The sequence below is a fragment of the Filicampus tigris genome, chromosome 6 (genome assembly GCF_054856515.1).
Source record: "Filicampus tigris isolate MCC_2025a chromosome 6, RoL_Ftig_1.0, whole genome shotgun sequence".
Classification (NCBI taxonomy): domain Eukaryota; kingdom Metazoa; phylum Chordata; class Actinopteri; order Syngnathiformes; family Syngnathidae; genus Filicampus; species Filicampus tigris.
This window is the reverse complement of record NC_141222.1, coordinates 6,622,309-6,646,113: the sequence shown is the minus strand read 5'-3', so window position 1 is coordinate 6,646,113 and position 23,805 is coordinate 6,622,309. Positions and strand designations below refer to the sequence as shown.

At 41.3% G+C, this 23,805-nt stretch overlaps 1 protein-coding gene across 3 annotated transcripts in view; it reads right to left on the bottom strand.

Moving 5' to 3' along the window:
• The window catches only part of LOC147145578 (endonuclease V-like), an 87,974-nt gene that overhangs the window by 7,257 nt on the left and 56,912 nt on the right, over positions 1 to 23,805 (bottom strand). The window contains exon 9 of one of the 3 annotated variants that reach the window (XM_086034400.1): positions 4,036 to 5,100. The exons of 1 other annotated variant lie outside the window; for it this stretch is intronic. The gene's annotated coding sequence lies outside the window, so the exon portion shown is untranslated. Of the gene's footprint in view, positions 1 to 4,035; positions 5,101 to 14,973; positions 19,675 to 23,805 lie in introns of those variants that run through there. One more of the 3 variants, XM_086034401.1, reaches the window with a different exon arrangement.

Sequence of the window (23,805 nt, the reverse complement as noted above, 5' to 3'; positions counted from 1 at the left end):
AAGAGACAGGATGCTATTTTAGTAACATTTTGTCTTTCTTCTATTCTGGCTGCATCATTAGCCAGTTGCAAAAGCAAATATTTAAACTTGTTTCATATTTTTCATCATAGAGTGTGTGCAGTTGGATGTTGTCAAACGCACTGTATTGTTAAACAGGAGACAGTTAGCTTGCTAACTGAATCATGTTGCTGAGTTCAACCAAGTGCTCATACAACTAATGTTAGCCAAAAACGTCCACCCTGTCAGCAGGCTCACATAGTTTGAATAATACGCATTTCTAACAGCCTAGCAACCAGCGGTGGGCGGATCGATCCAAATATCGATATTAGTATCGGTATCGGCCGATACTACCCTGTATTTACTTGGTATCGGATCGATACCAAAATTCCCAGTATCGCAAGCCCCTACTAGCAACTACTTCATACAATTTACTTTATTTACAATTGTTTATTATGGAAAATGTCAGATTTTTTTTGCGAGTGTAATGGAAAATCTCAAAAGTATCTTATGGTGAAACTGACTCCCGTACAAGAAATATTCTATGGTACCTTGCTTCTTCAGTGAAAGTTTAGTCAGACTCGCCAATGGATGGCCATTCAAAAGTAGAGGTGGACCGGACTATAGATGGGTACTATTTTTTATTCCCCCCGGGAAAAATGACGGACGACGCGAGGGTACCCTCGCTCAATTTTTAGTAAAATGTCCAGCTCTGGAAAACAAATGGATGGATCGATAAATTTAAAAAAGGCACGTGTATCTGTGAACTTGTTAAATGCTTGTGTTGTAGATCTCCACCTACAATATTTCTTCATTTAACTCACATTTTGATGTAGAAGTGGATATTATACAATGTCAGCAATTCAGCCTTTTTATCCCCATTAAGACATCCACTTCTTTGAAACACTTCAACAAACTGTTCCCAAGGGAACTTCAAACTAAACCATTTTGTCCTTTCTTTGCCAACCAACCGTTGTGCTCACCTCTTTATTGCTCACGGTCCTTTGTAGAGCAGCTTCTAAAGATTGCCCAATTGTGTCAATCTCACATATTCAAGTTATTGTAAAGCTTCCTGTTGCTTCTTATTCAAGATGCCGCTGTTCTGTGACATAATACAAATACTTGGGTCACCACCTTATAGATTATTTGGGCCTGTCAATGTTATGCAACAATGACAACTAAACGCTATTTTTTCATACAGTACAGTGGGGGCAGAGTTTAACAGGCTTTCATTTCTACAATCATAGCTTTATAGTTCTCCTTGGAAATGAATCAAACACAGCACATGATACTCTACATTGTATTATCATCGAAATAATACTCCCCAACCTCCACCGCTTTGACAACTTCTCGAAGGAATCAAGAATGTGTCGCCAATCAGAGGCTCATGCAATTAGTTAACGCTAATCTTAGCATCCAACAGAACTCAGTGTAGGATCTTTTACTTTTTGGCTTTGTAGTGTTTCAGAGACTGGCTGTTGCTTGAAAGTGCTTGAAAGTGGCTCTAGATCTTAAGCCACACTAGACACGGGCAGAAAAATTCAGTGTGGGCGCAATCAATAGGTAATTTAGCTCAATAAGTGCAGTATATAAACAATTAAAAAGTCCTAAATATTAAATACTGTATGGAATGATAATGCATTGCATTCATCCATATGAGGATTTGCGCAAATATGTGCAGTGACACTCTACAGCTGATAAATTGCCTAATTCTAACACAATACAGGTCGTTGAATGAGACATTTTTTGCAGGAAAAAAAATGTCACAGGGGAACTATTATAATTGTATTAGTTCGAATAGTATTGCCTACTGGCTTGAGGTGCCATTTAGTAAGGCACTTTACCCACTCCCCAAGTTCAAGCCGTGCCACTGTTTGTCCCCCCCATTTCACTTTGACATTTCTCCTTGCGTGCCTGCATACAGTATGTGTGATGTGGCCCACTGTGCAGTGTGCAACACAAAATATACAGCAGAGTGAGTTGAATTTCTACTTGGATGATTACAATGGGTATAATACATTCAACTAAAATGTTTAGAAGTAGTGAAACCCACCTCATGTATATCCTGCTTTGTACAGATTGTCAATTAAATATCTAAATTAGGAATGGATAAAACTAGAAGAAATAATATTGGACGCATTAGTGATTTAAAAAATGTAAGAGCTGTCGTAGGAAAATAGAATGTCAGAATCTTTGACTCAAAATAATGTAAAAGGAAAGTCATTATTTGAACCGCTCTGGACCACAGAGAGTGAGCTGCGGAAAATCAAGTAAGTGTAGATGTCAGGAAGGATAAAACTACAATAAGAAACTTCAAATCATGTGATCAGCAATTTGCCTTGGACCAGTGGGTAAGTAACTGGAACCAGTGCAAAATAAAATATTAATCGCAAGTTCTTCTTTGGGATGGCTCTAAAACCGTACCGTTTTGAAGAAAATGCTCCGGATAAGCAGGAGCAACCAAATCTCAAACTTTCAGCACTCAATATTGCTAATATGGATAAATTGCACCACATGGATCCTTATGGGGACTTGAAAAATATAATTTTGTAGACATGTACACAAAAGGTTGGCTCTCTGGTGTGCTTGCACACTCATCAAGGGTGAAATTAAACAATCAACTAAACAATTTGTTATCTCCCAGTTTTTGAAAACGTATATATAAAAGCAAGCCATCCTGCACTTAATTTAAATATTAAAATGGGAGAGCTAGCAGTTTTCATTCACTAAACGCAGACACACCCCCACAGCCTTGCAACAATAAAACTTCAAAATTTTTAGTGCTCAATTTTTGTGACCGACATAAATCCTGCATAATGCGTGCCATTAACTCTGCTTGACGGTGGATTAGACCCGATAATGGTCATTTCGTTGCCGAACGCAAGCCGGCAGTTCTGGGTCTGTGAGAGGGAGGTCTGCGATGGTGTGGGAGTGTGGGATTTGCACAGAGGAAGCACATCAGCGCCATGATCGTTGCATGCCCAATTGATTGTTCCATATAGCTGTTACAGACTGATGGACCTTCCAACGGTGCTGACGGAATACCCAGCTTTGATATGGAAATATGCAAATTATTAACCGTAGTAACGGTTAACATACTAGGTCTGTGTAGCCTTTTCTACAATGATAAAATAAGAATAAACAATTAAAAAAAAAAATAGAATACTTTTTAGAGCCCTAAGCCTCAAGTGCGGGGGCACACCCAACTTGTTGGGCGGGCACGGCCCCCTATGGCCCGCCTTTGGCAACGGGTCTGTCTATACAGATGGATATAGTCCTGATTAGGAATGGCTGAGTTGAGTTGGCGGTTGGTGCACAAAATTAATGTTAACATTTTCAAGTGCATAAGATGTAATTTTAATGGCCGCTTAGGATGTTCTTTAAAATTTGTATTTCCTAATTATAACGATATTCATCATATCAACACACGTAGCATTTTAATGAAAAAAAAACAAACCAAAAAAAGCGATGACTTTTCTCAATATTTTAAAAATAAGGGAGAACCATACTGATGTTAGCATGTTGGCTTGGCCTTCGGCAAGCGTTCCTGTTTCTCATGTGGCCCCTTTGCAAAATTAATTGCCCACCTCTGCTACAGAGGGACGACAACGGCATTTCAAGTCACGGTGGCTCAATTCACTTTTTTCATCCTTATTACAAAAGATCCATTTGGGTGAACATAAAATGTCAAACAACCTTTAAATTGTTCCAGGTTAATGTTTCAAAAATCGAATCATAAAAAAATATGTATTTATATATATATATATATATATATATATATATATATATATATATATATATATATATATATATATATATATATATATATATATACAGTATATATTAATAATACATGAGCATTATAAAAAATGAGCAAGATAAAACAATAAATACATTCTTATCACTGTTGTTCTAGTAAATTATTCACAATAATACCTTGGGGGAAAAAAATCCTTGTAATGAGAACAGTGTTTATTTTATTACCATAGCAAACTCAGATAAATTGCTTTAACTGCCTACATAGTGTACTAGTCAGCATTGTTTCCGTACCTTTATTAGGCCATGGCACATCTTTTATATTACAAAAAAAAAAATCTGACAGCACACCAGCAAACAAAAATGTCCCAAAAAGTGGATTCAGAGCTGCCAACCTGTCAAAATTAACTTCCATAACAATGTCACAAAAACTGTATTTAGAGCTGTCAACCTGTCACAACTAACTTCTGCAACAATTTCCATAGTTTTAACATTTTATCAAGAACATTACCGCAGCAGCCCGTTACATTATATTTTGTTAGAGGATTCAAAAAATCTGCAAACCGTTCAATTCCACAACATACACATTACTCTATAATCATAATTTGTCAAAGTTGTTAGCATTCAGCTAACATTAGACTGATCTGCTAGCGTCCACGTGGCTTCAACAGCGACACTTACGTCACCAGAGCCAAAAGTGGAAATTGCGTGTTGTCAGTGTGACCCGTGATTTTTCTTTTTTTAAATATCCGGAAAACCACGTTCCATTTTCCATCAACATTTCTATTTTTGGGTCTCATCCCTGCGGAGTCAGCTCACTGACCACCTTGTCCTTGGTTTCCGCTCACCTCGACAGGCCCGTGAGGCAGTGCGCTGCCAGCTGCCAAGTCTGACTCATTTTTAAAGAGCCACTTGGTGATGACACATCACACACAATATGCTCTGTTACTATTTATGTTAGTCAGCACTTACAGTCATTTAAGAAAAAAATAATTCCATCCAATTGTCCCACCACATATCCATACATATTTATAGATGACCAGAATATGAGGGCCATTTATTATTTATTGAAAAGGCATCCAGTGTAAAAATCCGACTGACCCAAAAATGTAATAAGAACAGTATATAAAAAGAGTCAACCTGACCCATATCCACTTTAAATGTAGGGCGAGTGCATTAAAACTTAGACAATCTAAATGTGTCTTCTCAGAACACCTGCACTTTTAAAAGATCACCCACCCACACACACACAACCATACACAAGCACACACACTGCATTTTCACAGCATTTTGCAGTACAACAAAGTTGCTGATCTTCAAAGTTTCTTTTGCCGCATCACTCCCTTTCTGAAAAGATAGTGAGAGAGAAAAAGAGTGAGTGAATGAGAGAGAGAAAGAGAGACACATTAGTTTCGAAAAACAAACATCTGTTACATCTGTGGACGCACACTATCCCAATTAAACTTAAACGAAGGAAAATACAAAAGTAAATGACAGCAAAAACATCCAAATTGTTCATGATCATCCTCTCGCATCCAACAGCTCATCTCCATAGTGGCCAAAAGAGTATCTAACCAAAGTTTAACTAAACCAGTTTAACTAAACTCTTAAACTTTGCTTGACAAATCTGGATGTGTGCGTATTCTCTCGGTGACTTAAAGTGAAAGTCAACCCAAACATATTTTTTTCAAGAATATGTTCTATGCAGGCCCACTAGTTGAAACAAGGCATTCTGATAAATATTGCGTCCGTGGAATAAGAATGAATCCTCTCGTTTGTAGCCATCTCTGAGGGCCGCCATTTTGTCACTTCTGTCGACTGAAAATGACATCACAGTGTTGCTCAGGGCTCAGGTAACAACCAATCACGACTGACCTGTTTTCTCAAGCGGAGCCGTCATTGGGTGGTACTACTGCACAACGCAACCCTTAAATTACGGAAAAACTTCCTCTACTTATATGCAGAGGTGGGTAGTGAGTGACGAGGTACATTTACTCTGTTACATTTACTTGAGTAAGTTTTGGCAAATTTTGTACTTCTAGGAGTAGTCACTATACTTTTTACTTTTACTTGAGTAGATTTGTGAAGAAGAAACTGTACTCTTACTCCGCTACATTAGGCTAAATTGAACCCGTTACTTAAATCCCCCCCGCGTACGTACGCGTCTCTCTCTCTCTCTCTCTCTCTCTCTCGCTCTCTCTCTCTCTCTCTTCCTCCACCCTTCCCTCCCCCTCCCCCTTTCTCTCTCTCTCTCTCTCTCTCTCTCTCTCTCTCCCTCCCTTCCTCCACCCTTCCCTCCCAGGCTCTATCATGTGACAGTGTTTCACCAATCAAACGTAGCCGTATGGCAGTCTCGTCACGTGACCATATTCAACTTCAGCTGCGGGAAAGAGTTGTTTTCGGATGAATCGAATTGCAAAATGTCTGCATCTGCAGCCTGTGAGAGACTTTTCAGCCATGTTGGACTCCTGTTTATTGCTAAACGATCACAGCTTCACTGCAAGAACCTTGAGAGCCAACGACTGTTAAAGCTTAATAGACATCACTGAGTGAAATGTTTGTTTTGCATGTTTTGTCACATACATACAGACCGAAACACACGCACGCACACACAAACAGTTTATACGAGTTCATGGGCTACTTTGTTGTTCTGCCTGCGAAGACTGTTAAAAAAAAAAAGTACAGGGGCCAAAATTTTGTGCTATTTGTGCTTGATTTATTTCTTTTATTTATACTATTATTATTTTATTGTTTATTAAAGTACTTGAATTTACCTTAAGATTATTTTAAGCTATTCTTTAATCAAATGTTATTCATTTTAGTGATTGGATTTAATTTGCCTGGAGATGATATTTTCGTCTGATTGAATAGTTGTATAAATAATAAATGAAAAATTTGACGTTGCTACAGTTACTCAGTACTTGAGTAGTTTTTTCACCAAGTACTTTTTAAAAACTTTTTTTTACTTTTACTCAAGTAATTATTTGGATGACTACTTTTTACTTCTACTTGAGTCATATTATTCTGAAGTAACAGTACTTTTACTTGAGTACATTTTTTGGCTACTCTACCCACCTCTGCTTATATGTCATGTCTTTGTTTATATCGTAGTGGGCCATACTACCGGAGACACATTCCTTGTGTGTTTTACATACTTGGCCAATAAAGGTGATTCCGATTCTGGGCAAGAGGTGGGGTACACACACCCGAAGCATTGTAACAAGATTTTTTCGGAATAAAAAAAAATTAAAACGAGCTTTGCAATATTTTACATCACAAATTGTAAAAACCAACAACGGAAGTTAATTTTCATGCACGCAAGAGCCTACAAAAATTACTTCCAATCACGGCGATCGCAGAAATCACTTGTAAGATTTGACGACCCGCCCATCTACCAGGTGGTGTACCATTGTGTGCGGCACTGCACAGCTGTGTCAGATCTAGCAGTGGAAATAAACCAGGAACACATCCTGTTCTCATTTCATTATGCTACCATTCTAGTGTGGACTTTCCAAAAATACACACTACTTAAGCCAGAGAACATTCTTTTTATTGAATATGGCCGTTTTCCATTGCACGTGTGCCAGCCTTGGACATATTTGGACCAGTCGTGCTTTCCTATTTTTCTTTAGGAGAGCTGTTAGTAAAAAGATAAAAGATGAGTGCTACTTTATGAAACTAGTGCATCTAAAATTAACCAAGGTGATTTGATGGCCCATGATTCAATAAATTAGATTTGGGGAGTGTTAGACAAATGGGCAATCATGCATCGTTTTTAATTAAATATAGGGCTTGGTGATGCATGGGGTGTACAGTAACAGAGATGCAACAGTAATTACAAAAACTTGATATTTACAAATACCGAATTACTAATGGTGGGTCGAAAAATAAATGTAAGATAGATTTTAAGTGTATTTTTGCTCCAGTCCATTTAGCTCATTTGTCAGACACATGAGCTGCAGTGTTTGGCCCTTCCCTTCTTTGAGGAATTAAGGAGAAGTTAGTTTACTTGTAACAAATTATTAATGGCGACCTGCAAACGAGAACAAAATCTGAGAGCAAACAAACTCTTGGGTTACACTTTTATTTTATTGCAAAAATCTATCAAGTTGCTTGTGTATTACACATTGCTTTACCATGATTTATTCATTTGCCCGACAGGAAGAGAAACTAAATGAAATCAAACAATTTATTTTACCGTTTTGACAGATAAGACACAATGATTGTCGACAGAGATATTATGTGTGTAGTGTGCTGCGTTCACCATCTTGACTACACCACACACTATGTGCCTGATTTACATAGATGTGGAAGCTTGAGCTACTACCCGGATGCACTACTGCAATACTGAGATGAGGAGTGCAAATGCATCAATTGAGCACATGCAATGTGATTTGCATTTTTAACTCATTCACTGCCATTGACGAATTTATTTGTCTTTTCACACTCCAGCCATTCAATCCCAGGGAATTTATTAAACATTTTTTCAAACTTTTCCAAACGTTAAGGGTAAAAGAGGGTCTGAAAATGCCTGGCAGTGAATGAGTTAAATACCGAAAGGCAGGTGCAAAGCGGCACTATCGTGCATAACGAGAACTGTAATTTTTGCGGCAAAGGGCAGGCACAGGCAAACAAAGAGGTGATGAGGAGAACGGGTCTTTTCCGTGCCTGTAAATAGTTTTCATGGACAAAAATCAAATTTATTGAGGCATATTCTCTCTTCAGCAATAGACTTTTGGAGCTTCTGAATTAGCTAAGGGCTGACTTGTCAAAAGTCAAAAGAAGGTGTCATGCTGTGTCACCAGTGTTGATGAAGCTGAAGTTGAGATATACTCCAAGTTATTCCACATTAATGAAGTGTCATTACATGAAGCTAGCAACCAGAGAAATTTAGCAAACTAAGCTTCAATAAAATGACAAAAGTAGCTAAGGTGTACTTCAAAGCTGCTTGAGTTGGGTGGAGCCTCTAATATCCTGTATATATTTTACAGTTTGTCACAAAAGGAGAATTGGGGTATAAATGAACACTTAATTGTAAAATCTTGAACTAATACTTTATTTATATATCGCATTTCACAACAGCTAAAGCTGTAACAAAAAACTTTACATTACAACAACAAAATGGCAATAAGATCCCAAGGGAAAGCAATAAATTAAACACAAAATACTATACACAATAGACATAGCAAAACAACAGAAAACTGTCAGTCTCACGTCGGATCAAATGCCAGACATTAGAAATGTGTCGTCAACCGGGTTTTAAAAGTGGATAGAGAGGGGGCTTGCCTAACATCCAATGGGAGGTCATTCCAAAGGGATGGACCAGAAAAGAAAAGTCACGATGCCCTCTGAGAAACCGCTTAGTCTCCGGCACCTCGAGCAGCGCCTGGTCCGCAGACCTGAGGCTGCGGGAAGGTGCGTAGGAGTGGAGGAGCTCGGAGAGGTACACCAGGGCCAGGCCATTTAAAGACTTGTAAACAAATACAAGCATCTTAAAATGAGCCCCAAAATTCACTGGGAGCCAGTGAAAGGAGGCTAGAATTGGTGTTATGTGCTCCATCTTCCGAGCTCCAGTTAGGAGGCAAGAGGCAGGACTTTGGACCAACTGGAGACGTTTGCGAGAGGACTGGCTGACTCCAAAATAAAGTGCATTACAGTAATCTAGCTAGGATATAACAAAGGCATGGATGAGAAAGGAGGGGATTTGCCTTAGCCAGCTGTCTAAAATGAAAGAAGCTGGACCGTACAACAGAGATATTAATTATTTTGTAGGTGTTGAATTTTTGGAAAAACTTCAGGTTTTTTAGGGTAATTCCAAAGACAACCTTAGGTTTTGGGGAGTTGTTGAGCCAGGCGCTTTAGGCCTTAATGGCTTAAATGTAGCTTTTGTTTAGTTATCATATATCAAATAAATTATTTAAATCAATTGCATTAACCCATTAAAGCCTAAAGCGCCTGGCTCAACAGCTGCCCAAAACCTAAGGTCGTCTTTGAAATTACCCTTGAAAACCTTTAGTTTTCCCAGAAATTCAACACCTACAAAATAATTAATATCTCAGTCCCTATAGCAGACAGAAACATAATTCCAAAAGATTTTGAGACCTTAGACATGTGGCTTGCACACAGGCCCGAGTTTAAAAATAGTACTTCTCTTACACTGACACTTCATTTTTACATCTTCTATTGAAACAGTAAATATTAATAATTTTAAAAATCGAGTGGTAATTACCAGCCTCTATTTTGTTACAAAAAAAGAGACAATTCATGAGTAGGATTTCTGGTTTAGCAGGACATAGTTATATCATCTTAATCTGCTTTCTCATTATTCCTACTGCTTCCTTTCTCTATTCCTTTTCACAGGAATTTTGTTGCAACCAAAAACATGTTGCTAGCTCATGCTGTCTTAGCTGTTGATGATTGCTGACTGAGTTGTGATGAATACAGTGCCTTGAAAAAGTATTCAACCCCCTTGATATTTTTTGTGTTTTGTTGCCTCACAGCCTGGAATTAAAATGGATTGTTTGAGGGTGTGCATCATTTAATTTACAGATCATGCCCACAACTTTGAAGACGTGATATATTTTTTTATAGTGAAGCAAACAACTAATAGGACAAAATAACAGAAAACATCATTGTGCATGAGTATTCAGCCCCCCCAATGTCAGTACTTTGCAGAGCCACCTTTTGCGGCAATTACAGCTGCAAGTTGTTTTTGAGAAGTCTCTATGAGTTTACCGCATCTTGCCACTAGGATTTTTGCCCATTCTTCAAGGGAAAACTGTTCCAGCTCCTCTAGGTTTGATGATTTTCACTGGTGAACAGCATACTTTAAGTCTGACCACAGATTCTCAATTGCATTGAGGTCTAGACATTGAGTAGGGCAGTCCAAAACATGTATATGTTTCCCCTTAAGCCACTCAAGTGTTGCTTTAGCAGTATGCTTGGGATCATTGTCCTGCTGGAAGGTGAACCTCCGTCCTAGTCTCAAAACAGTGACAGACTGATACAGGTTTTGCTCAAGAATATCCCTGCATTTAGCACCATCCATCTTTCCCTTGACTCTGTCCACTTTCCCAGTCCCTGCTGCTGAAAAACATCCCCACATCATGATGCTGCCACCACCATTTTTCACTGTGGGGATGGTGTTCTTGAGTTGATGAGATGTGTTGGGTGTGCACCAGACATAGCATTTTCCTTAATGGCCAAAAAGTACCATTTTAGTCTCATCCGACCAGAGCACCTTCCTCCATACATTTTGAGAGTCTCCCATGTGCCTTTGTGCAAAGTCAAAACGTGCCTTCTGATTTTTAGATGAAAGTAAAGGCTTTCTTTTGGCCACCCTTCCATCAAGTCCAGGTCTGTGGAGGGTACGGCTGATTGTGGCCCTATAGACAGATACTCCAGCCTGTGCTGTGGAACTCTGCAGCTCCTCCGGGGTTACCTTTGGTGTCTGGGCTGCCTCTACGATTAATGCCCTCCTTGCCTGGTTTGTGAGTTTTGGTGGGCGGCCCTCTCTTGGCAGGTTTGTTATGGTGCCTTGTTGTTTGCATTTGATGAAGATGGCTTTGATGGGGCTCCTGGGGATCATCAAAGATTTGGATATTTTTTATAACCCAACCCAGACTTGTACTTCTCAACAACTTTGTCTCTGACATGTTTGGGGAGTTCTTTGATCTTCATAGTGGCGTTTGGTTAGCGGTGCCTCTTCATTAGGTGTTGCAGCCTCTGGGGCCTTTCAGAAGAGGTGTATATATACTGACAGATCATGTGACACTTAAGATTGCACACGAGTGGACTTTGTTTCACTATTTACGTGACTTCTGAAGGTAATTGGTTGAACCAGAGCATTTCAGGGGCTTCATAACAAAGGGGGTCAATACATATGCACATGGCAATTTTCAGTTTTTCATTTTTTTAACTTCTTTTTTTATATATATATATTTCTCATTTCACTTCAAAACGTATACTATTTTGTGCAGATCCATCAAATAAAATTCTGATTTAACTATCAGTTAAATTAGAGGTTGTAATGTAACATATTAGGTAAAAGGCCAAGGGGGGTGAATACTTTTTCAAGGCATCGTAGCTTGCCTGGTGATTGTTTTGCTAAAGCCAGGAAATACCTGAATGCGTGTCTAAATTTCAAAATTTCTGTTGGACGGCTTGGATGCTGAGCGCTCCAATTTGGAGCAGAGCTGCAGCATAAACAATGGAACATGGAGCTGTTCTGTGGACGCTACCAAGATTAAGAAAGTAGCTTAAAGACATAGAGAGAAGTCATTTCAGAAAATGCCAAATGAAAACTAAGTAAAGTAATTAAACATTATACAATAAATAAAGCATGAAAAACCATTCCTATTTCGTATATTTGACAACAATAACCATTTTTCCAAAGTGAGAGCTTGGCGAGCTCGGAACCAAAATGTAACAACAAGATGGCGCTCAATGGGGAAAGTGTACAAAGCCACTCAGAAAATGACTCAGAATGCGATATTTCGAACTTATCTGGGGAATTTGAAAAACTGGAGGAAGAGGAGGTTGTTGGCATAATGCACGTTGGACTGTACATGTACGAGCCAGGCGCTCAGGATAAAAATGTTGTGTCCGAACGATCGGACATGGAGTGGAGACAAGAGCAAGTGACATTGGAAGAATGGTAAGCTAAATAGGCTACGGTTATTAGCCTAGCAGAATCTACAGACAGCAAAAACAAAATTCCTGGACTGGCAATGCCCGAACAACCCCAGGTGGAATTGGGAGCCAGTTAATGTCGAAGCCAGTTGTAATGTACTGAAATGCTATGTTCACACCAACATGGCTTCCAAAGCAAAGACAGAAGGGTCGATGTTCAAACTTCAAGAGATCAGTGCACAATTATCTCTCCTCAGCTGTCTGACCTGTGAGTGTGCACGGGACTAGCTTTCATTAGCTTTTCACCTGGTGTCAAAGGGAACATGTGAGCTAGTGTGTCAGTGAGTGAGCGAGAGAGCGATACAAGTAATAAGAGTTACAGGTAGCAGGAACAACTGGGTTTCCTTTCTTCAGACTAAAGTTTAAAAAAATGATTCTGATTATATGTTCTATGCACAAAATTCGTGCAGTTAGTCCCATTTGCTCAGCCCTCATGCTGGTATATTTTTGATTGGATCAAAGGTGGCATAGTAAAAAGGAAAAGTGACAAATGTGTAAAAATGTGTGTGAGGGTTACTTAAGGTAACTGTGTTGCTTTAGCTGCATCAAATGTCTTTTAGATGTTATGCTAAACACTTTGTGGCGTTAATATGGACGGAAAGATGACAAATGCTCCACCTGCATGCACAATCAGCAGTCACACCCTCTGTGTACCCGTGAAAAATTCCAATGCTAAGAAGGACAAACTGAGCGCAGATTTCTCTGCTCCATCTCTTCACCTGACAATGAAAAGTAACGTAATCAAGGTTTCTTTCCTTTCATTAATATTGGAGAACAGATTGACACAGCAGTCTATTTGATTGTTTTTTCATCCAAGTGAAGTTGTCAGGACAGACATACAGTATAAAAAAGCAACATAAAAAGATGGTACTGGCCACAATAGCGGCTCGCAATCACATTTGTACACATGCACTGTATGTTTGATTAAAAAAATCTACAACCTTTACATATTTGATGACACAGCTAAGACAAACACTTTGCCACCTGCATAAAGAAGTGTTTATACACCAAAAAGTCAGCACGTTTTCAAACAGTAAACAAGGCTGTGAGATGTGACGCTGTGCTGGTAAGGCTTCAGGCAATATGACTGCACATAACACATGCCTACACACACTAACAGAGCCATAAACATGAGCGATATTTTCCCATTTTCGCAACAGGCGAAAGAGCTGTAGCTGTTTGGAGGGGCCGGGAGTCCATCACTGGTAATAATTTTCCTTACACGTCACAATGCCAGGGAAATGAATCATGGCAGATGGGGTCACTATGGTGAGTGCGCGGCAAAGAAGAGGGCCCAAGCGAGCCATACTGGCTGTAAATGCTGGCCGCCATAGTCCTCAATTGTGTGTATGAGTACCCCTTACTGCATGTGTGCTGACAAAGCCCTATGATTTTAGGTCCAAAACCACAGGCAAGAAAAAACTCTTAGGCAGACTGCTCTTAAAGTTAGCAGGAAATCTGGCTAAATCCACCAGAGCAGATGGGTGGGGTCGCTGATGGTGTAGTGGTACACACGCCTGAGTTGTGTGCGGGCAGCGTGGGATCGGTTCCCGCTCAGTGACGGTTTCTGTGTGTGTGCCCTGCGACTGGCTGGCAATTGTAGTCTGCCTTTCGCCCATAGTCGGCTGGGATAGGCTCCAGCACCTCCCCGCGACCTTGTACAGGATAAGCGGTGTGGAAGATGACACATGACACACAGATGGGTGGGATCAAATCCGTGGTCATCATTGAATCCTGAATTATTATGAGTTGTGTGACTGAGGTTCAGCATGACTGAAGTCTACCAATGTGATCTGGTAACACATTCATTATGGCATTTGTATGTGTGTGCAAGCTGTTAAAAAATATTTAGAGTGGTGCCTTGATACACAAGTGACCTGACTAAACGAGGTCTTTGAGATATGAGCTGTCATATTTGGATGTTTTTTTTGTTTTTTTGCTTTTGACTTGCGATGTAGAATAGTGTGCTGAGTGGTGATAGTGAACTCAACTCACTTCAAAACAAGCAGCGCGTTTGGCAGATCGTGAAAAAAAAAAAGAATATTGTCAAACTAAACATACAACAAAAAATATTACACATGTATTTAAAACAATCACAAAGCCTTGCTTTAAGTCCGCCTATTTAAATGCTAACAAACAGACAAAACGCCATAGACAGACTAACAAATAGCATCTATGTAATGGTGTAATGATTTATCTCATTCACTGCCAAAGACAAATGTATTTGTCTTTTCACAGTCCAGCCATTCAATGCCAGTAACTTATTAATATTTTTTTTCAAATTGTTTCAAACGTTAGGATAAAATAGGGTCTAAAATGTCTGGCAATCAATGATTAAGCAACAAATATTTGAACACAAACGGTGCATCCGCACATGGCGACAGACAATATAACACTTATCAAAGGCATATATTCTTTATCCTCTATCAAATATATGAATGTTACTCCAGCTTAGTCGCTTCCAGTAACTGTGAAACCCTTGCACGTTTATGTCTACATGACGATATTATTCTGCTCCCCAGTGGCCAAGTCGCGCACACCAGGAGCTGTAAAAAATGACTCTTGAAGCACAACATGTTTATTTCATGTTTAATTGTGTCTGTTTTTATAGAAGGACAATAGTATCAAGCACTATTTTCCTTATCAAAAAAATGCTTGTTGGTTATTTTGGGGAAGTTAGAATGGATTCGTGGCATTTCCATTCATTTCAATGAGAAAAAATGAATTGAGATATGGTTGTTTTTAGTTTCAAGTGTGATTGTGGAAAAAATTAAATTTCACAAATATACCACTGTAAAAACACAATTGCTTGTAAAAATAAATGCACAATGAGTTATGTGGTAACACAAAGTTTAAAACTAACATTAATAAGTCCATTGAGTTTTCACAGGGGGGGGCTTTATTTCAGACTACTACACAAAACTGAAACACATCAGCAGAGACGTTAAAGTTCCTGTTAACTGAGCAAAACTCATATTGCTGTTTTCGAAAGAGAAAATACTGGCTCAAGGTTTCACACTGCCCCCATTGCATTCAGTAGATGTGTGAGGTAACATCTTGAGAAAGCATGGATTTCACTGTATAGTAAATAGAAAAGCTGAGCATTACGTCTATGTGGCCAGCCGGTCTGCCCCGTTTTGGAATCGCTGACAGAAGCCCATTTAAAATTAGAGGCGGACTGGCCTATAGGCGGGTACTATTTATTTCTCCCCCGGAAATAAAGGCGGATGACGGACAACAGATAGGTATCCCGTTGCAGACGGATGACGAATAACAGACGCTCAATTTTTTGTGAAATGCCCATCTCTGGTAAATAGAAATAGGTCATTTCCAGAGGTGGGCATTCCGTCCCAGGGACAGGACGGTCTTTTAAATAGGACGGACTAAGCAAGGATGGTGGTAGGCTTTCGTTCGTTCCTCTAATCGTCCGTAACCGGGTCAAGTCCCGGCTGACGTGTTGTATTGGGTTCTTTTAAAAAGCAAAACTGCCTTGCTAAACCTGCACAACACCGGAGTGCTCTGTTTCATGTGCGTTCTCTGCCTGCACTATTTTTCTTACAGGCATAGTCTGTCCTCTAGTGACATTTCACTTACGAGAGAAAAAAAACAAAAAAAAAACACTGAAAGCTATGACCCGGAAGTGGAAGACGTTGCTTCTCCTCCTAAAATAACATTGCCTTATTTTGCAATAATTATTTTTATTGTGAAATAATGCAATAAAAAGTGAAAACATGCAACAAAACCCAAACGTATTGTGTTATTACGCAATCTTAAATATTATCGTGATAGCTTGCTCCAGTCCGCGTCATTATCATCACCTTCATCATCACATCGCGACGGTGGTTGCTGGCAGTCAGCTAAAAGCTAAGCTAGTTAAACAGTTGTAAACAATTCAATCCACTCACGATATTCCCAACCGGAAAGTGGATGTGCATAGGTAATTAGCCAGCTAATGAGCTTGAAATAATGTCATGCATGGATGCTTATTTATTGATTTATTTATTTACGGAAGGGTACCTAGGTCGCGGATGGAGGATGGACCAGCAAAAAAGGGTCAAGTGCAGGAGTGCACATAACTGGTACGCAGGTATGCATGCGCAACAGAAATCACTGATGCGTACCGTCATTTGCGTCACGACGCGCATTTGCGTACCTGTACACACTAGTGGTGCAGTGGAACGAATCATCTTTGATTGGTAAGGATCAAGCATCGGTTCAGGATGGGCACGATCAGCAGAATGGTCGGTGAAAAAACTGTGCGCGTTCACAATAAGGCAACGTGATTAGTCTGCATTCAGCAGAGGAAATTGAATACTTGTACCCTCAAGAGTTGATTTTTTTTTTTTAATGGGCAAAAGCGTTTTATAAAATAAACAAAGACAAAGTTCTATTTAGCATTTTTTTTTTTTTCTCAGACAAAAAAATATCCAATTCGTGACAGATCCGAACCGTGACTTGTGTGATTTGTTGCACCACAAGTGAGTACCAAAGACCATCTCCTGGTACTCATGCGAGTACCGCATGAAACAAATTATGTGCACCCCTGGTCAAGGGCCCAACTCTGGTCATTTCCACATCCAGTTATTTAATGATTATCTCTGCTATCTTGTGGTCTGCTATATTGTCTCACTGTCTACTAAACTGCCTTCCTCAGTTGGCTCCACCATGGGCACTGACGACTGATGAATTCCAAAAAGGTGAAATCAGTGAGCAGTGAAAAGCCTATCTGTCTGGCTGGCTCGCCTTCATTTCCGCACCAGAGCAGCTGCTCACCAACCATCACCAACCGTTTTAAAGCGATGCCTCCTATGCAACACGCTATAATGTGAAGGGGTCAGTAAGCTACAGAACAGCCTTATTGATGGCTGACAGAGGAAGTGATGGAGAGGAAGCAAGACGGATGGAAAGAATATCTCTGTGAAACTAAACAGCAGACTTTTCAGGTTGCTGAAACTTGACTTTCTGCAATTATTAAGAGGTGCATGACTGTACCCCTGTTACATCCTGTTAGTGAAAAGAACTGACATTACAACCAGTGTGATCTATGCACCTCAAATTGTGCACTACATATTTTGGCTCCAAGAACAATGTGTCTTGTATGTTGAACCGTAGTAACCTCACATTAGTCATATAATGATATAGACCAAATATTTAGGTACCTAAACCTAATTTCCAGAGCTGGGCACTTTACCCTTTTGTGCCAGTCCGTCCTCTGTCCGCGACCTGGGTACCTTTCCGTCCTAGTCTCTCCGTCCTTATTCATAAAAATTATCATCCTCTGACCCCATCCGTCCTCGTTCTTTTAAAGGGCTTCCATACTGACATTCCAGTCAGTCTAGTGATTGTTAGAGAATAACAAGAAAACACTGGAGAAATTGGGTCTCCTTTTGCAAATGGAGTGATAAATACTGGCACTGTTTGCCTGCACAAAGTCAAAACATATTTGTGCATCATTAGAGTTAGAAGTCTCGCATCAACATCATTGATTCAGTGCTCATCTCCTCAACAAATCACATCCCTTTCTTGCCGGGAGTGAAACACCACAGTCCTCCGATGCAAATGAGTAGGAGTGGGTGTGATGCATTGAGTCTGATGTAGTATGTTTTGGAAAATCACAAGCAATATAAGCCACCACCACTCATGTTGATCTACTCCACGCCAACACGCCCGTTACAGCTTATGAATGGCCCGGGAGCCGAGGCATTACAGCAGGCTGCAGTAAATAGCCTGGAGGCTGTGGGTTCTTTATTGTGAGTCGAGATGTGTGCATACTGTACGATTGTGCGCGAGGGAAGGTGAGCGTTTGCCTAAGTAGGAACCGTTGCTTTTCCCAAAGATACTAGCGATCGTGATGGCAGCTAGAACAAGTACAAAAAAAAGAACGGACAAACACATACTTGCCAGCTCAAGAATACTGTACAATGATACAGAGGGGCCCTTAGGGGAATAGTGTGGAATGCAAGCAAATAAGCATGCGTGTGAGAGGGATAGCAACACTTGGACTGCTGATGGGATGTTAGCTCACATATGAGAGGTTGATTCTGCAGATTAACAAGGGATCATCTCAGATCTTGAAACTGTGAGATGCATCCATTATTTCCTTGGAGGATAAGATGAGCATGCAGTGAAGTATGTGGGTGTTTCAGACCAGAAGATCCTGTAGCTATGAAAATAACTAGCAATATACTATAGCTAGACAGAATCGCCACAAGCTGGGTTTTAGAAAAGCTGTATGCTGCAAAAATGAAGCTTTATTCAATTTTTGTTTTCATTTTATCCAGGTCCAAGTAGGAATAACCAGTCTTTCAATATCTTGTTTGGCGATCTCATGATCAGCATTTGTGAAAAAAAATGGTGATACTTAAAACTCCTCCACATGAGGTAGGGCTACACTCCCAAGTCGGAGGGTGTAATCAACATTTTCCAACTGAGAACCAAGCCTCCCATTTGAAGAGCTGATTCTGAGCTATGTACTGCTGTAAATGTTATACACAAATAGCAGAGGTGAGAGAGATCCTTTAGGTAGGCCATAAATATGGCCACAATTAGAAGGCTGCAAAGTCTGAGCTCCTTTTCCTCTGTACAGGGACCAAATGGCCCACAGTAATGAGATCTGAATCCCATACCCATGAAGCACACTGCCACAGAATACTTGGACTCAGTTGGTGGCTTTTCTAAAAAATTATGTTGATTGGTTGGGAAAACTCACACTTATCGGTTGGATTGAGCTTCTTAGGTACAAATAATTTGGTACGTTGTGTCACTGTGACATTTCTTCCTGGCTCGGCATCTTCTTATCCATCTACACTCGGGCACACATATTTAGTTGGAACCAGTTAAGACTGTAGAGTCATACATAGTCACATAAGCTAAGAAGTCTCCCCCCTCATGGGTGGACAGCCAAGAGAGTATAAAGAATCATTTTGGACAGGATAGACCTTTTTCCGCATCTTGTAGAAAAAGCTCCATGGTTGTGTCTTCCATCTTTTTGGCATATATTACATATTTCAATTGAGAATACGCACTCTTCTGGTAGTTACTCTTAATATGAATATAAAAGGACCAGGTGAAAGGTTCAAACAGAACCTTTCATATACGAGTGAGGGTGGAATGTTCTACAACCAGGATGAAAATCACATTGCACGTCCTGGATCCAAGGATTGACTAACTCTCCTCTGCAATACTTGTAAATGGACTTTTTCTTCTAGGGACCCTGAGGACGTTGATGCCCTATAGAGAGAACACACAGTCGGTCAAACTTGACAAGTGGGAGCATCAGATTAAGATTTTACCATGACAGAGTATGCTCTATAGTGCTCAAGAGGAGGTTTAGCTAATGTGCCTGTAGCATTGCTGACATGCATCAGCAAGAGCCATTTCTGATACAAATCCTCCAAAACGGAACGTGAGCAAACAAAAATCGTCTCACTTAATATTATTCTCAGACATGTTGGAGAATAAGCCTGCACTCATGATTTTTTGATCACTTGACTGTGAGTGTTCTCTTTATACTCACATGTGATATGTGCCTAAATAAACCAACTGCTCCTCACCAAAAGTGCTCTCGTACTTACTCATTAAAATGGATGGATGGAGAGGTTAAATTTCTGATGTGTACATGACACATGTCCTTGAAAAGAAGTTGTTATACAAATCATAATAACCCGGAACAGGCTTACTTGTCACATTGCTCGACTATTTAGGAGTATGCAGTGGCAGCCCAGAGACAACTATGAATTGTTCCCAATGGTCAACCATCATCACCATAACTGTTTTATATATAAATACCTCATGTATAAGCATTACAGGGAGGGGAGGTGACGCTACACACACACGCTTTTGGGCCTGCCTTTGATGTGCCCCCTTGTTCCTTTTGTCACCTATGTTTGTTATTTACTTCATTGAGTTGTACTTATTTGAGCATGTCGCTTATCAGTAGCATAATGTCATGTAGCAGTGCATCAAAGTGATGTGTACTGAAGTTTTGAGCATGGTTTTCCCACTTTGTTGGACGTGCCCCCTCTGCACTGTGTTCCGTTGCCTCTTTGTCCAAACAGACAATGACACACTTATCAACAATTAAAACTAAAACTATATTAATGCCATGAAATTGTAAATTGATTCGATTTTTGTGTAATTTCGAACAAAATAATATGGCTTTCATTCAAAGTGTTTGACTACAAAAGAATAACGACAAAGAAATACCTGAAATCATTGCTGCTGACTGGCCAGACCGATGTTGCTCAGCCTCAGACACAGCATAATGCATCATGTTCATACAATATGTGGTAATGGGGTATTATGACCAGAGAAAGGAAGAGGCAACCTAGTGCAAAAGCAAAGGTAAACACCCACACATTGCACTTGATAGCAAGCTAAACTTGCACTTTCTGGAGGTCACCATTAACACTTCACTGACTGCTGGAGGCCTGGCTCATACTGCAGGTACCACAGCACACAATGCAAGTGGGTAAACTAATGAACCATGCAAGAAAAACATTGTTTATAGAGAATATTTTACAGTATAAGGTGGACTGTGCTTGCAAGACTGAACAGCAAACCTTAAAAGCCAGTCGTCCAAGTTCGGAAGCACCTTCATGCCCCTTGATTGAAGGGGAGCGAGAGCGGTCTACACGAACCAAGTGAACACCTTCGGGAGAGCGAAAGGCTGAAAGGAAGCACCCAGAACTGCCAGTGACGGCCTCTATAGGAAAAGCGGAGAAAATTCCAGTGATGAGCTGCTATAGGGACATGAAAGAAGGCATCCCTCAGATCGATGCAAGTGAACCACTCCCATTGGGCGACTGTCCGGAAGACATCGGCCGTAGTTGGCATAAAGAAAATTTGAGATAACAAATTATACCCCTCAGGTCCACAATTGGCCGGACTGCAAACGTGACCAATGGTCGGCCCCTAGGCCTCCATCGCTGGTCCTCCCGCCACTAAGAGCCCTGGAGGAACCTGGGGCAAGACCCGCAGGTCAGTACAACCGGGGAGGCATGCGGGCAGAACCATGAAAAATAATCTAAGACCCTGTTCCCGAAACAAGTGGGCAAACGCTGGCAGAGTCCCGTCATTGAAGGACACGGCAGCCTCCATAGTGCCCCTGTGCAGGGCAGCAGAGATACCAAACATAAGGTGGGCCAAGGAGTTGCCTATATGACCAGCACGCACACTGGCATAATAGGACCGTGTAAGAAGATCGTCAGACACCTGACACTGAGGTCGAGGGCACCAGACAGCCTGTTTGAGAGTATCCTCCAAGGGATATGATCAAGTACGCAACAGCAGGTTCAACATCAGGCATCCGATGCAAGCCGGCATCAGCGGCGTCATGCATAGCCGTCAAAGGCCGGCCATCTACTGTGAGCCGGGAGAAAGTCCCAGGATCACCGCAGAAATGGAGCTCCGTCAAATAATGCTTGGATGCAGGGACAGAAAAGGGAGAAGAGGTGCATCAACAGCTGAAGAAAGCACTTTCCGGAGGCGACTGGGACAGTTGAGGTACATCCAAGACCAGGCATTGCAAGGCACATCGCAAATAAGCCTGCATCGAGCCATCCTCTGCAGTACATGACGAGCTCCTCTTATAGACCGGGGAGGTCAGACCTGAAACGACGGAGGGCGACTCAACCCCCGAACTCTGGAAACAAGACTCAGAGGCAGCCAGAGAAACTGCATGCATTGGTGGGGCGGATGCATCCAATACTGCAGCAGAGGCAGGAAGGAGACCCCCTTCAACACAGCATGTAAATGACCCACGTCTGAAGCAAACTGGCATCCAACAGAGAACCTCCTCTTGGAGGAACCGTGGGCAGCAGCAAGATCACACCTGCGTTTCAATTCCAACTGGCAACGTCCAGATGGTGAAACACATCGTGGACAACACCCGGATTGACAGACAGGCATGCCCCAACGAGGAAACCACAATCAACACAAGGAGGGGAATCCTCCATCCTGAAGATGCCCTGCAGGGCACGCACACACCAAGCCAAACGCAGGGGGAGCGGACTGGCCCACTGGCGAGACATGGCCAACAGGTGTTGAAAGACACCCGACACAAAACAGAAAGTGATAAGCCGAGGGCGGGGGGCAAAGATGAGAGGTGAGAGGGCCCAATCATGCAGTCGTCACCAGCCGAGGCACTGCTGGCAAAACATGAAACAATTCAGAATGAGAACACATGCATTTCTATTATTGTTCCTTGTGTTTGTGCAGCACTTTGGTCCAGTTTTGCTGGCAAAAGGTGGCAGTAGAAATGCCAATAAAAGGAGACAGAGGAATGAAACGAAGAGGTGAAAAATGCAGGCATCACTAGCAGAGGTCCATCATGACCTGAGCTGGGCATTTTACTAAAAATTTGCGGTCACTTTATCGCCTTCCGCCTACTGCCGGGGTACCCTTCCGACATCCGTTTATCCGCCATTTTGTCCAGCCGAACCAAATAGTAATTGCCTACGGGGCGGTCAGACTATCATTTTAAACGGGCTTCCGTTAGCCATTCCGACTACCAACTTTGACAAACTACCACTCGGGCAATGAGAGCATGGGTGGCTTTATCCCGTGAGTTGGCTGGATGTGCAGCCCCACCCTTCATGTCCCTTGCTGTATCTCGCTAGACTCGTCCACGCTAATAAATGAGCGGCATTTTTGAACAACGTTCTGATCGGAAACTCATAATGTTATTTAAATGTGCTGTTCAGCTAGTCAGAGTCGAGCCGGATAGATGATACTAAACAGCTGTGTTCAGAAGTTGTGAGCGCCGCGCACTCTGCCACCCGACAAGCAAGAGTTGGGGGGGCGAAAATACACAATTACATAGACGGGGGAAAAAAAGGGCTGCTGACAATGCTTAGTCCGACTATTTTTTTTAATTCCCCGTCTATCATTTATCGCCTACAAAATGGGCGTCCATCATACGTGGATAAGCGGAGCGGTCTGTCACATAGGTGGAATGCCCAGCTGTGATCATGAAATACCGTTGGCGAAAACGACAACGGTAGTCATAACCATACATGAATGCCACAGGCCGGGGAAAACGCGGCAGCACTAGCCTTTATTGTTGCATCACTACACTTAGCAAAGCTGGGAGAGGATGCGAGGACGACACAAACAAACATATGCCGGCAACCAAAGAGTAACTCCACCGGAGAAAAGTCCACAGTGGCCCGAGCTCAATAGTGTACTGTGTAACCAAGACCACTAACCACACCGCAACACGCAGCAAACAACAAAAGCAAGAGGAGATAAAAGAACCCGCACCTCACCTCGTGAAGTACAGACACACAGTGCAGCGAGCACACAGAAGTTCACCTCAGCGAAAACAAACAACAAACACAATAGAACAAAAATGTTAATGCT